This window comes from Asparagus officinalis, chromosome 8 (genome assembly GCF_001876935.1).
Source record: "Asparagus officinalis chromosome 8, Aspof.V1, whole genome shotgun sequence".
Lineage (NCBI taxonomy): Eukaryota > Viridiplantae > Streptophyta > Magnoliopsida > Asparagales > Asparagaceae > Asparagus > Asparagus officinalis.
Window position 1 is genome coordinate 125,133,288 of NC_033801.1, and position 12,245 is coordinate 125,145,532.

Sequence of the window (12,245 nt, forward strand, 5' to 3'; positions counted from 1 at the left end):
CAAAACCACCACAAAATATATAGGCTTTTCAGAAAACCACCACAGATTTTTTCCATTTTCATAGAACCACCACAAAGTATAGTGGTTTTTCGTATAACCGCCATATTTTTTTTATTTTCATAGAACCAACAAGAAAATATGCATCCCTAATAAAGTGCTACTGGATTATAATTTTGCATCTATATCTTGCTAAACTAAATAATGTGCTAAATCCCTAAAATACCCTCATGGTGGGAGCCACCCATCTATTATTATATTTTCTCAAACCAATAAAATACTTGAGCACCATTGATGACCCACATGGTTGGGAGGTTCCAATATGACTCCCATTATTTTGGGTTCGATTCTTGGTGGCCACATTATATAAAAAAAAACCTTATTTTCCTCTAAAACTATGCTAACTCCCTCAAAAAAGTTTTAATTTCCTCCAAAAAAACCCCGCTCATCCTCTCTAAAATTTTGTCATAACGGAGATTTATGTCATTTCATATAATTATTTAACAAAATACTAATGTAAAGTTATGACTTGGTGGGACTTTACAGAAGATTCAAATAAATTTTTCTTGGTGATTTTTTTTTAAAAAAAACCAGTATATTTTGTGACGGTTCTATTGAAAATAAAAAAAATTACGATAATTTTCTGAAAAAACCACCGTATTTTGTGGTTGTTTTGAATTGGAAAAACTCTAGGAAGAAACCACAATCGGCCCAATTGTAAAAGGGCCTCCAATTGGAGCACTGATGAAATCCAAAAACAGAGAGCAAAGCAGAGCGAACCGAAAGAAAATTTTCCCTTCCCAAACTCCTCCAATTTCAAAATTCTCTCTTTTTTCCGATGGCTCTCCTCACCAATTTGGACAACGCGGCGCGGCCGGGCGCGACGCGCACGAAGAGTGGGAGATCTGCAACGACAGCGGGTTCGTGTACAAGCGCCGCCGCCGCCCCTCCCAGCGACGCCGACGGCTCTCTTCGATCCCCATCTCCCTCTCCCCCGCAAGCCGCGACGTCGAGAGCCGCCGAGCTCGGAGAGAAGAAAATCCTCCTCTCTCTTAGAGGCAAGTACGGTAAAAGCTACCACAGTGGAGCAGCTCTCCTCCACTTTACCCTAATCACCGAACCCCCTCCTCCTCCTCCTAATTCTCCTCTACATCAGCTGTTCTACCGGATGCACGCCCACCCTTCGGCGGAGATCGAGGAACTGCTCCTGCTTCAGGTAGGGTTAGGGTTAGGGTTAGGGTTTTCTCTCGGTTCTGGTTCGAAATGTGGGTTTAGGGTTTAATTTTTGATGGTCCGTGTATGATGCAGGTTGAGGCTCAGGAGTCGGCAATAGGGAAGGCGAGGGAGCTGTGTGACTACGTGGATGCGGTGTGCGACGCCGAGGAGGAGAGGGCGGGAGAGGTTCTTGTGGATCTTCCGGTCTGGGGGAGCCCTAGGTGTTTGGTCGCGGCTCTAATGTCCTCATCATTGTAGAAGAAGAAGTGGGGGAGAGGGGGGGAGGGAGAAAAGACTGAGAGGTTTGCTTATTAGGTAACTCAATTCTCGAGTTTATTTTTTGAAATCAGTCCTTCAAGTCAGTAGTATAATTAGGAATTAGATGGGGTTTTATCGCCATGCCTGTCTATGCTCGAAGCATTTCTTGATCTCCTCCGTGGTTTCTGACGGGAGGTCAGCCCGGCCGGTTGAGCTGGAAGTGCCGGTTCTTTAGGACTGCTAAACAACTTGTAGGATGGAGCATGAACCCCAGCAGTTGTTGAAAGGCTATATTGGCTTTCGGCTCCATAGGATTACGTGGAGTGCGTTTATGATTGGTGTTGAGGTGAGATGATTGGATTTGAGATGAAGTTTTAGAAGACGGATTAATAGCTGGGCGTCTCAAAGTGGTGGTGTCTGGCGAGTCTTGTCTGAGAAATTTCTGATATTTATACTGGACTAGAGACTTGTCACATAGTTTTAGTAATCGTGGAAAATCTTCTGTAACTATGAGTTGCCTTATAAAGTAAATGGACGATCCAGGAGGAGGTATCTAATCTTGCTTACTTTGAATGGCATGATTAATGTTCTTTGTATTTATTGAGATAGATGACACAGTTTGATTTCATTTTCTTTACTTTCTTTTGTGGTCGGTTACTAGGATGCTACTGTCTATGGTGCTCTAGCACCATTCGCCCTGGTTTGAAAATTGAAATATCGTAAAATAATGGCCTGATTTTTATATGACTGCTACTGTGCTGTATTGATATTGGATATAATTGGCCAAATTCTATTCTACTCTAGCCTAGGTCTCTAATTTATGTTTGATCCTGTGGATTGTAAAATGACCATGCTTACTTGCATCTGCAATTAAATTAAATTAATATTTAAAGGGATAACTTAGGGCGTGTTTGGATTTCAATGGGGTTAAGGGAAGTTAAAGGGAAACTAGGTGAGAGAAGAGAAGGGAAGGGAAGGGAGTTCCCTTCCCTTTGGTTACACCCCAATTTGGGGGTAACAAATTTTATACTATTAAGGGGTGAACCAAGGGGAACTAGGGTGGTAACAAATTTTATACTATTAAGGGGTGAACCAAGGGGAACTAGGGTGAATAACTTCACCTCCTAAATGTTCCCAAACAAGGTGAATGGTTCCCCTAACTTCCCTTCACCCTTATTCCCCTCAATCCAAACAAGCCATTAGTGTTCAATTTGGATTCACTCTTGCTTGGCTCTCATATTCTTAACATGGGGCCCTTGTCTATATACATAAAGCATTCATTTAATTTCAAGCATCTTCAAATTTGAAATGGCTAGCATCATCCTCTTTGAATCTAAATCTAAAAGAAATGCAATTGTAATACAACCTTAATCTCTCGATTTCTTTTTAAAATATGCATATATAGGCTACAAGGATGATAACAGCTTATAAATACATGGCACATTAACTCAGTTTCGAAGTATTCTAGCTACAATTTCGCACTTCTCTCATTTGCATCATTCTTTTTCTTTATATAGCAAAGTAGCAACCAATTTCACCACTTTGATCTAAATTAACTTGCATCAAGGAGACAGTGAGAAAGAGATTATGATTACATGCTCTGGAGATGAGAAGAGTAATAATTATTCGAGATGTGCGATGCTCTTCAAGGATTTAGTTTCTTACATTTATGCTATTATTTGATATAGGTTTATATTTTCACCATACGGATTGCATTGGGAAGTATCTGTGCAGAAGCTTTGACTAAATGTTTAGCCCAAAACTTTTGGATCGAAATGAAGGGTAGCCAACAGTACCTTTAATGCAAAGAATTCAGCTCGGCAATGGTCATGAGCAGGAGTAAGGTAGTCCAGTGTAAAATGAGCTAAAGGCAATGGTTAGATTGATGAGATTCTTTGGCCAACCATCCAGATAGAATATGCATATGAGTTTGCGTCAAATATGTTTTGACTTTCTTTTCCCCCCCCTCACTTGCTATGGCCACATGCATGAGTGAGATACACAAATAACTTAATCAAAACATTTGGTAATAATCATAAGGCTGTGATTTTGGTCCCTGCAGAAGTTTCTTATATGATGCATTGCTGCTGGTGAATGAGGACTCCATTAACATGAATTAGCTGCGCACAATCTTGAAGTCGAGTCTGATGAACACCGTATATTTGATTGATTTCAACCTCCCCCAGAACCAATCAGCATTTAGTGACGGTTAATTTTTTCTTTTTTTTCTGTCATTTATAATAGAAGATTCTTTATTTGCCTTATCAAGTATCTTCTCTTTATATTGTGTACTCTTTTTTTCGTTTGTTTCTTATAGCAGTTAATGCTATATCAGCAATGGAGCACTTAGACCTTGAGTTCTCCAATAATAATTCTGAGCCCATCGTTTCACTGTTCTTCTACCATGTAGTTTTCCGAATTATGTGATGCTTTGCTTTCCACCAAGTTTTCTTCTTATGTAATCTACTTAATATAATACTATCCTAATTGATGCAGGACATCTTACGGGTTCTGAGTTATTATTGTTAGGATTAGAATAATGTTATCGGATTTTTATTTGATATTTTGGTTAGATATTTAGATAGTTACTTGATTCTCTATTTCATTAGTTAATTTGTTTATTTCATTAGATGTGATTTGTGGCATTGAATTTATTTTCTATTGTCAAGCTTCTTTATTAAAAACATGTGTTCTCTATTTTCGAGATAGACATTGATGAATGAAGTATATGAGTTGAGATTAAGCATGTGAGTTGCTTTTTATGTGTTTAGGTATGTGATTTACCTAGGGTGTGAAGCCCAAATTTATCTTTATTGTTTTATTATCCTTGTTCTTTTGTTTTTCTCTTCAAATTAATCTGCCTCCCCATCAAAAAAAGAAAAGGTTACCGTTAATGTTCTTCTTGGAGTTTTTATCGATGCTTTTCCATTCTCCATCACTAACTTATTCCTTACACGGTAACATAAAATTCTCGGCAAGTTTCTGGAAAAGATCTACATTCTATACTTTATTACAATTGGGGAAAGAATTGGATATATCTATATACATGTTGAACTCCTAGATATCGCATCTCTACTGTGCTGGACAAGCTTCACCCAAAATTTGCTCAAAGCCATATTTTAATGAAGTTAATATCAAGCACTAATGTATCAGAGAATCTTCTAATATGAGCAATATTTTGGATGTCTTAATGATTTCTTTTTCTTTGTGGGGGCAGCTGCCTCCTGTACAGGGGCTAGTAAGGTTATATTTTGAAGGCTCTCCCTGAAAAGGTAGTAGCCTAATTTTTATGATCAGCAGACCACAACTGGGACAAACATATATCTAAGATACAATTAACTCCTAAGATTTTAAATATAGAAGAGACAATAGACATATTTCTTTATTGTTCAACACCTTCTTCTATGCCATTTTCTCCACTCACTTACCTTTTCTCTTCGCTCATACTACTTTCGGATTACTGGTTTCATGTATCTCTTTTAATTCCTTCAGTATTGAATCTTATTAGCGGCATGAAGCATTTCCCATCTGCTAGTTCTTTTTGTTCTTTCACACATTAAGAAATCAATAATATGATCATTTTTTTGAAAGTTTGTACAAATATCATGATCCCTCCAAAAAGAACTGCCATGATCCTTAAAACAAACACAATTTCAACAAACATTATTATTAAATAGCTTTTACATTCACCCCTAGCAAAAATTGTTTGTTTCTCGGGTATATTTCCTTGTACTGAGGATCCCTTGGAAGAGAGGTCTGCTTGAGAAAACAAACTAGCAGATGGTCATTCTTTTAGCAGGCTCTAAAAATCACGGACAGAACAATGGTTTATAAAATAAGTTGATTTGAATATTTTTTAGTTGTTAATTACTTGAGATCTTAGTAGGATGGGCATAGGAAGTCTTTGCAGATGCAAACTTTGGTTGTGATGCACCCTTCTCCAGCGTTCTACAATAGGTTTTGATGTTAAGAAATCGAGTTCAAGAGTGGGAAAGAAAGGTCTTGTTAGCATGCGAATCGGGGGGAAGAATAGTTACCTTGAATAAGCTGTGAGATCTTGAAACTCACTAGATATCGAGGAATTATGTGGGTACTCATTATTTGCACCCCAAATAATGACATATTTTGTATGCAATGGGGGCATCAACGCCGTTATCATAACCTTCTCTGCTTGGGCCATATCGTTTAGATCTGGGAGTAACCCTCTCTGCTGTGCCCCAGATAAGTTGGCACAGTAGCTAAAGGAAACTACAGTTATATCATCTTTCCCCCTTGGCCGTAGCTAGCCCATGACATTTGTGCAACAACTGTCAACTTAGAAGAAACCGCAATTTTATGCAATTTGATACATATATCTACTATCTGCTCTAGTTCTGTTACTATCTTCCCTAGTTTCTGAAATAACGCTTCTTATGCTCGACGGCAGTAAAATTCCATTTCTTTGTTGGACAGGCCTAGGTATAGCCATGAATTTTTATTTGTGTGCATGGTTCTTCGAACGACAACTTCGCATGAAGTTCCAATTTCAGAATGGTTTGTTTGTTGACGGAAGCAGTCATAGATTTAACAAAGATAAAACAAACTTACGCTTTGTGTTAGGTTCGTTGCCGTAGGTTGGATATATTTCGTAAAATCTTTTTTCCTGTCTGTTAAAAAGTGCATGAGAAGCATGCACTAAGGTATTGGGGACGTCTTAGGGATGAAATATTCCCAATACCTTAGTATGTCTGAGAAATTGACGATTAGCTCTTAAGTCTATATCACATAATCCTGGGAAGAGTACATACCATAAGGCAGACCGGTCTCTTGATGAGAAATAGATGCCTGTACCAAATTTCCCAATTAAGACATCTTCAAGCCCGAAACCCCCTGTGATCATGTTCTTCAGGCTTCTGGCATTGACACCATACCATCCACACGTAATGTTATTGTAACTGTCGCGGGTTTGTGCCATCCTTCCAAATGCTCTACGCCAACTAGTACCAAATCTAGATGCATGTGTGTGAGAGTACACTGCTGTGACCTTTGCTGTTTTTCGGTAATCTCTAAGCTTCGTTCCCTCTATAAAGTGTGTTTCACCGCTCTGCTCTCATCATTAGTACTCTCCGCCAACATCCTCAGATCCAGGAAAGAGCCAAACGAAACCCAAGCCTCCTCCAATATTCGTGGCGTCTGTGACCTTACTCTGCCTCCACCATATATTTTCTTAGGGATAAATGACTTCCCTTCAGTGCCAATCCATGCAATGGAGGTCATGCGACTGTATGAATCTATCGGTATCATACCGATAACTGATAAGATTTGCTACAACTTCAACCGCGCAAATCTCTTTTTTTTTATTTGCCATGCTTCTGTGCTCGAAGCATTTCTTGATTTCTTCGACATTTTTGGATGGGAGGTCGACCCAGCTGGTCGAGGTGAACGGCATCAACGTTTCTGGAGTTCTTGTATTGTAGAAGGATTGCCAGTTCTGCAGTACTGTTGAGCAGCTTGTTGGATTGAGAATTATCTCCAGCGGCATTCTCGCTTGGTGAAGGGGATCGATTTCTACGACGCATGGTTGTTGTTGTTGGGGTCCGTTGAAGTCTTGGAAGTGAGTCTTGTTTGAGAAATTAGGGGTATTTATACTGAATTAAGATTTGTCAGAAAATTTTTAGTAGTTATTGTGCAGAACTTTATGTTTAAGAACAAAGGTTTTAATGTAACTTTTATTTGAAGAACCGTGTATCAGAAATTGTGAGTTTAGTGCAGAATTTTCATCTACAAATCATATGGCATGAAGTAGTGTGATCTCTGATGCTCTGACCAATTTCACTGTTGTATCATAATATGGTTGCATTGAAGTTACTGACATAACTTTTGATTATTCAATATTTCCAGTTGTGTGGCCCTTAACACAGCTTGTGATCAAGTAATGTTTTTGCAAGCAATTTGCTAATTATTATTCCTGGCTAAGTTTGGTGCATGAACTCAGCATGGCACGGTACAACACTACTTTTGTGACAGGAATGCTTTGGACGTGCATAATGCTTGGCGTGCTTAATTAGAATTGTTGATGTTTTAAGCTTTTACTTTGATCAGAAAGTAATCTGTATACATTCCATTATGCTGAGATCAAATTATACAGTAATTTCATATAATTTTAGGAAAGTAAGTTTAAAATTGGTTAATTACAGGGTTAATTGGTATTAGTCCTTTAAATCATCCATAATTGCGAAACAGTCTCTCAGATCTAAGTATTTGCTCATTAATCCGACAAATTTGCAGTTTTCTTGCAATTTCATCCTTTTTAGACTTTTTGCTATTTTCTCTAACCATGGTTGGGTAATCCAACGTCTGCAATTACCTAAATACCCACTCTAGTATATTTTTAGAGGGAATTTTGCCATGGGTTGGGGGTGCCCTTTATTGTTAGGGGAGAAGAAATTTATGCGTTAGATTTGTGGATAAGCAGGTTATGAGTTTAAACCTGCTAAGAAACGGGTACCTCTTATTCCGTTACATATGATGGAATATTCCACTCAAAACTCACATTGGTTTGGGTACCTCTTATTCCGTTACATATGATGGAATATTCCACTCAAAACTCACATTACTAAACCAGACCGACGAAATTGCAATAGACATATAGACTTTGGGAACTATTGAGCAAATTATGAGATTTGAGGGACTACTATGCAGTTATGGGCCATTTAATGGACTAATATGCAAGCACCCCTATAAATCGCTGTTAGTACTAAACATGATTATGATATTTTTAATAATCCAACCCTGAATCAAACCCAAAATTATGGTCGTCATATTGAAATCTGCTAACCGTCTGTAAGAGCATCTAGATCCGTGTATACTCTATTCATATTTATTTTCATAAACAGAATCTTAATAATTTTGAAAACAACTATAAGATTCAGGTGAGTTTTGTGCTGTTTTTTTTTTGTTGGTGGCTTCACCACTTGAATTGGGAGCGTAGCTTTTCTTTTTTATAAGCACCTCTTTGGGCTTCCGAGTTGGTGGTCCCATTCTCTCTCAAACCGAAAAGTTTTAAGTTTCGGGTGGGTTTCGGATCTTAATTCGATCCGTAATCAGTTCCCCACCCGGTCGCCACGCGTTTGGCTTTTTCCTCTGGACTATTAACTGCTTCTCTCCTCTTCCTCTTCTCCTTTTTTTGTTAAAATGATTTTTTTTTTTTAAATTTTAAGAGATCTCTTCTCCCAAATTCTCTAATCTCCCATTGAAAACCCTAACCCTAGCGTCCCTCTACTGATATTCTCATCCTCTCGCCGATATGGGCATCTCCTTTCAAGGTCTTGAATCACGCTATTTTTGGTCGTAATTGTTCAATTGCTATCATTTGCTTGAACATAAGTTTTTTTAACTGAAATTTGCTTTTTTTTTGGTCCTTCGAATGTGAGAATGTGATGGGAATTTTAGTTTATTTTGTATAACGCTTTCTAATGGCACACACATGAAATCTTCCTAATTAGACAAAGTTGAGTCACGCGAATTTGTTATTGTATAATGATCTTTAGCTGCTTGTAAACATTAATTATACTTACCATTTTTTATAAAATAGCTACAAGTCATAATTGGGAATAAGTCCATGACAACTTAATGGATAATCTGAATATGAAACCTTGACCCAACTTACCTTTCTAAGCTTCTGTAGATAGCCACAAGGATCGATCGAGAAATGTTTTTTCAGCAGATTATAGGTTGAATTGATTCTTAAGGGGTGAATAAAACGTATCAGATGCGGGTAAGAGAATCTGATGAGCCTGATGGAGAACGGTGCGACCGTCTCCTTTTCGCTCAGTTCTTGAAAAAAACTCTCTTGTTTTCTTTGAAACATTGGGGATAATCTACCGAAATTGGACTGCGTGTTTTTTCCCCTTCAATTTATTGTTTGTAAAGTTGATCTCATATTGCAATTTTTTTTCAGTTGAAGGAGTGGTGAATTTGGAAATGGCGCTAGAGGGATGAACTGACTTTGGGGATGTCAAAAAAGACAATTACCCTGGGTAATTATTTAACTTTTTTGGTCGGATTTAAATAAATAATTTTTTAATAGATCTGCAGTAATGTGAGCTTGATTTGGTAGTGAGATGGGTGTGTATGGATCTTAGTAGAAATTACTATTATTGTCAATATCATTTCTGTAATTGTATGTTTTAGGAGATTGGTAAATGATAGGATTAGCATGAAATGTTTTATTTTAACATTACATTTAAAATATGAGAATGCATATTGTACTTGACAAACTTTGGTGCTGGGATTTATCATATCTGAGCTCAGTAAAGAACTGCTTGCATCTGCTATTTCCTACAAACGTTTTAGGCTTCAAATTGTCAGTGCATTTATGGAATTGTTATGACTTATTTACTAGTTTGGTTATTACTACATGTGAATGTCGTCCAACCGTGGATGTCCCATGGATAGGTTATCTGAATAATGGTTTTCAATAGGTCGGTTCTGTTAGGTTGATTCTATTGCATTAGGAAGATATCTAGAGTCTTAATGATTCTTTTGCTTTTGAGATTGAAGTACTTGCGAAGTTATATTGTAAATCTTCTCTAGAAAAGGTGATAAGTTTAATTGTATGATTAATACACAACATATGAGAGGACCATATAGCATTAGAAAGATGCAATTGACTTGTACGAACTTAACAATAGATAAAAGATAATGGACAGAATGCTTCGAATTGGAATTTAATCATTAAACCATAAAGTAAGTTGTTCAGAGAATACACGAGCTACATATTTGAATTACACATTACATATTAGGATGTATCTATTGACCACGTCGAAGGTATAAAAAGGCTATTCCCTAAATTATAGAAATAATTTCAAAATTCACGCTGGATCAAGTTGTTTTTGTTTCTCTGGTACCTTTCCAAGTACCGAGGACACCTTGGAAGTAAAACCTGCATGAGAACACATACATTAGATGGTTTGTCTCTTAGTGACCTTTAAAAGTTAAAAAGAGATTATTAGCATAAGAAGTAATTGATATAAATTTTGAGTGGTTATTTTACTTGAGGTCTTAGCGGGATGGGTTGGGGGAGTCTCTGAAGACTTGAGCTTCGCACTCGCTGTAATCTTCTCCAGCGTTCTACAATAGGTTTTGACGTTCAATAAATTTTATTTCAAAATTGAATAAATGTCTAAATTATTAGTATACAACTAGAAATCGAAGTTACCTTGCGCAAGCTGTGAGACCTTGAAACTCACAAGATAGCGAGGGATAAGGTGAGTACTCATATTTGCAGTCCAAATAATGAGCCATCTTGGATTCCTGAGGTCGTCAACTCCGTTATCATAGTCCTCTCTACTTGGGGCATATTGTTTGGATCCATGAGCTATCTTTTCTGCTGTGCCCAAGATGACTTGACACAACAGCACATGATACTCTCCATTAGAATCAGGCCTTGAATAACATGCACTGAGAGCATATAACTTATTCAGATTAATAAGAAAATAAACTACCAAGCTCTTAACTCCAATCAAATATAGGACAAACATGAGAAATGTCTATGTATATACGATTCTACGCAGGAATTAATGTTACTGTACAGAACATTACACTTGGTTTAGCCTAGGTATATTCATGATTATACAGATGTATGATACTCTTTTTTTCTTCCAAACCATGATTTCCGAGAAAGTTCCAAATTGAGTTTGCAAAGTGTTATTTTTATAGATGAAAGCAATTATTAACTCAAGAAATATGAAATTCAACATATTTCTATGCATGTTATGTTCACTGCCATAGGCCATATATATTTTGTTAAATCTGTTTTTTTTTCTGTCTTTTAAAATAAGCTATATAACTGACGTACTCTTATCTACATATTGAAAACTTGTTCCCAAGATATTCCAATGCCTAAGTATCTTGAGAGATTCATACATTGAATCTTAGTGAAGTAATTGTGTATATTTATTTCTAAGTACAAGATCCATTGTGATAAATTAGATTGACTATGAACAAGCATTCTTTCTCCAATGCCACGAATAATAAAAAGATATGACCAAGCATGCTTATTTACTGAAGAAATCTAGAATAATGAGAAGAATCTAATAGACTAATACATAAATGCTATACAGAATGTAATGTCTATAAAACATAAACTTGGTACGGGAAAATACCTTAAGCAAGGGTTGTTTCTTGTTGAGAAGTATATGCCTGCTCCATATACCCCACAAAGTGCATCGTCAAGCCCGAAACCCCTTGTTATGATGGCCTCCATGCTTCTTGGATCTGCCCCATACCATCCGTATCTAAGTGTTGTAAGACTTTTGGCTGAATTTATGAGTTCAGCCATCCTCTCAAATGCCCTCAGACTACTAGCACCAAAAGCTGATGCATGTGTACAAGAGTACACTGCTGAGACCTTTGCCTCTCGATCATTACCCTTCATTCCTTTTATAAAGGTGTTTTTAACCTTTCTGTGCTTATCATCAGTCTCCTCCAACTTCCTAAGATCTACCAAAGACCCAAACGATTGCCTAGCCTCCTCTAATATTTGTGGTGCCCTTACAATGCCTCCACCAAATATCTTCTTTGGGAAAAATGGCTTCCCACCTGTATCAATCCACGCAATAGAGCACATTCGACCAGATGAATCTAACAACACCATGCCAAGTAGATTTGCTACAACTTTAAGTCCATCTATGTCAACTTTTATCGCCATGCATCTATGCTCAAAGCATATCTTGATTGCCTTTAGCGTCTCTGATGGGAGGTCAATCCAGCCGGTTGAGCTGAAGTACATCAGC

At 37.4% G+C, this 12,245-nt stretch overlaps 1 protein-coding gene and 1 long non-coding RNA gene across 11 annotated transcripts in view; both read left to right on the forward strand.

The window, feature by feature from the left end:
• On the forward strand, positions 1,176–3,734 carry LOC109820181. Of its 2 annotated transcripts, XR_002241748.1 has the most exons (3): positions 1,176–1,213; positions 1,306–1,527; positions 3,159–3,734. It is a non-coding gene; the product is annotated as an uncharacterized LOC109820181 (long non-coding RNA). The 2 variants fall into 2 exon arrangements; XR_002241747.1 differs by lacking the exon at positions 3,159–3,734 and having other exon boundaries at positions 1,306–2,214.
• Positions 8,634–12,245, forward strand: part of LOC109819409 (uncharacterized protein At4g14342-like) — a 38,833-nt gene continuing 35,221 nt past the window's right edge. For 2 of the 9 annotated variants that reach the window (XM_020385124.1, XM_020385120.1), the window contains exons 1-2: positions 8,637–8,774; positions 9,410–9,488. The gene's annotated coding sequence lies outside the window, so the exon portion shown is untranslated. The other 7 variants (XM_020385125.1, XM_020385126.1, XM_020385129.1 and 4 more) reach the window with 6 other exon arrangements.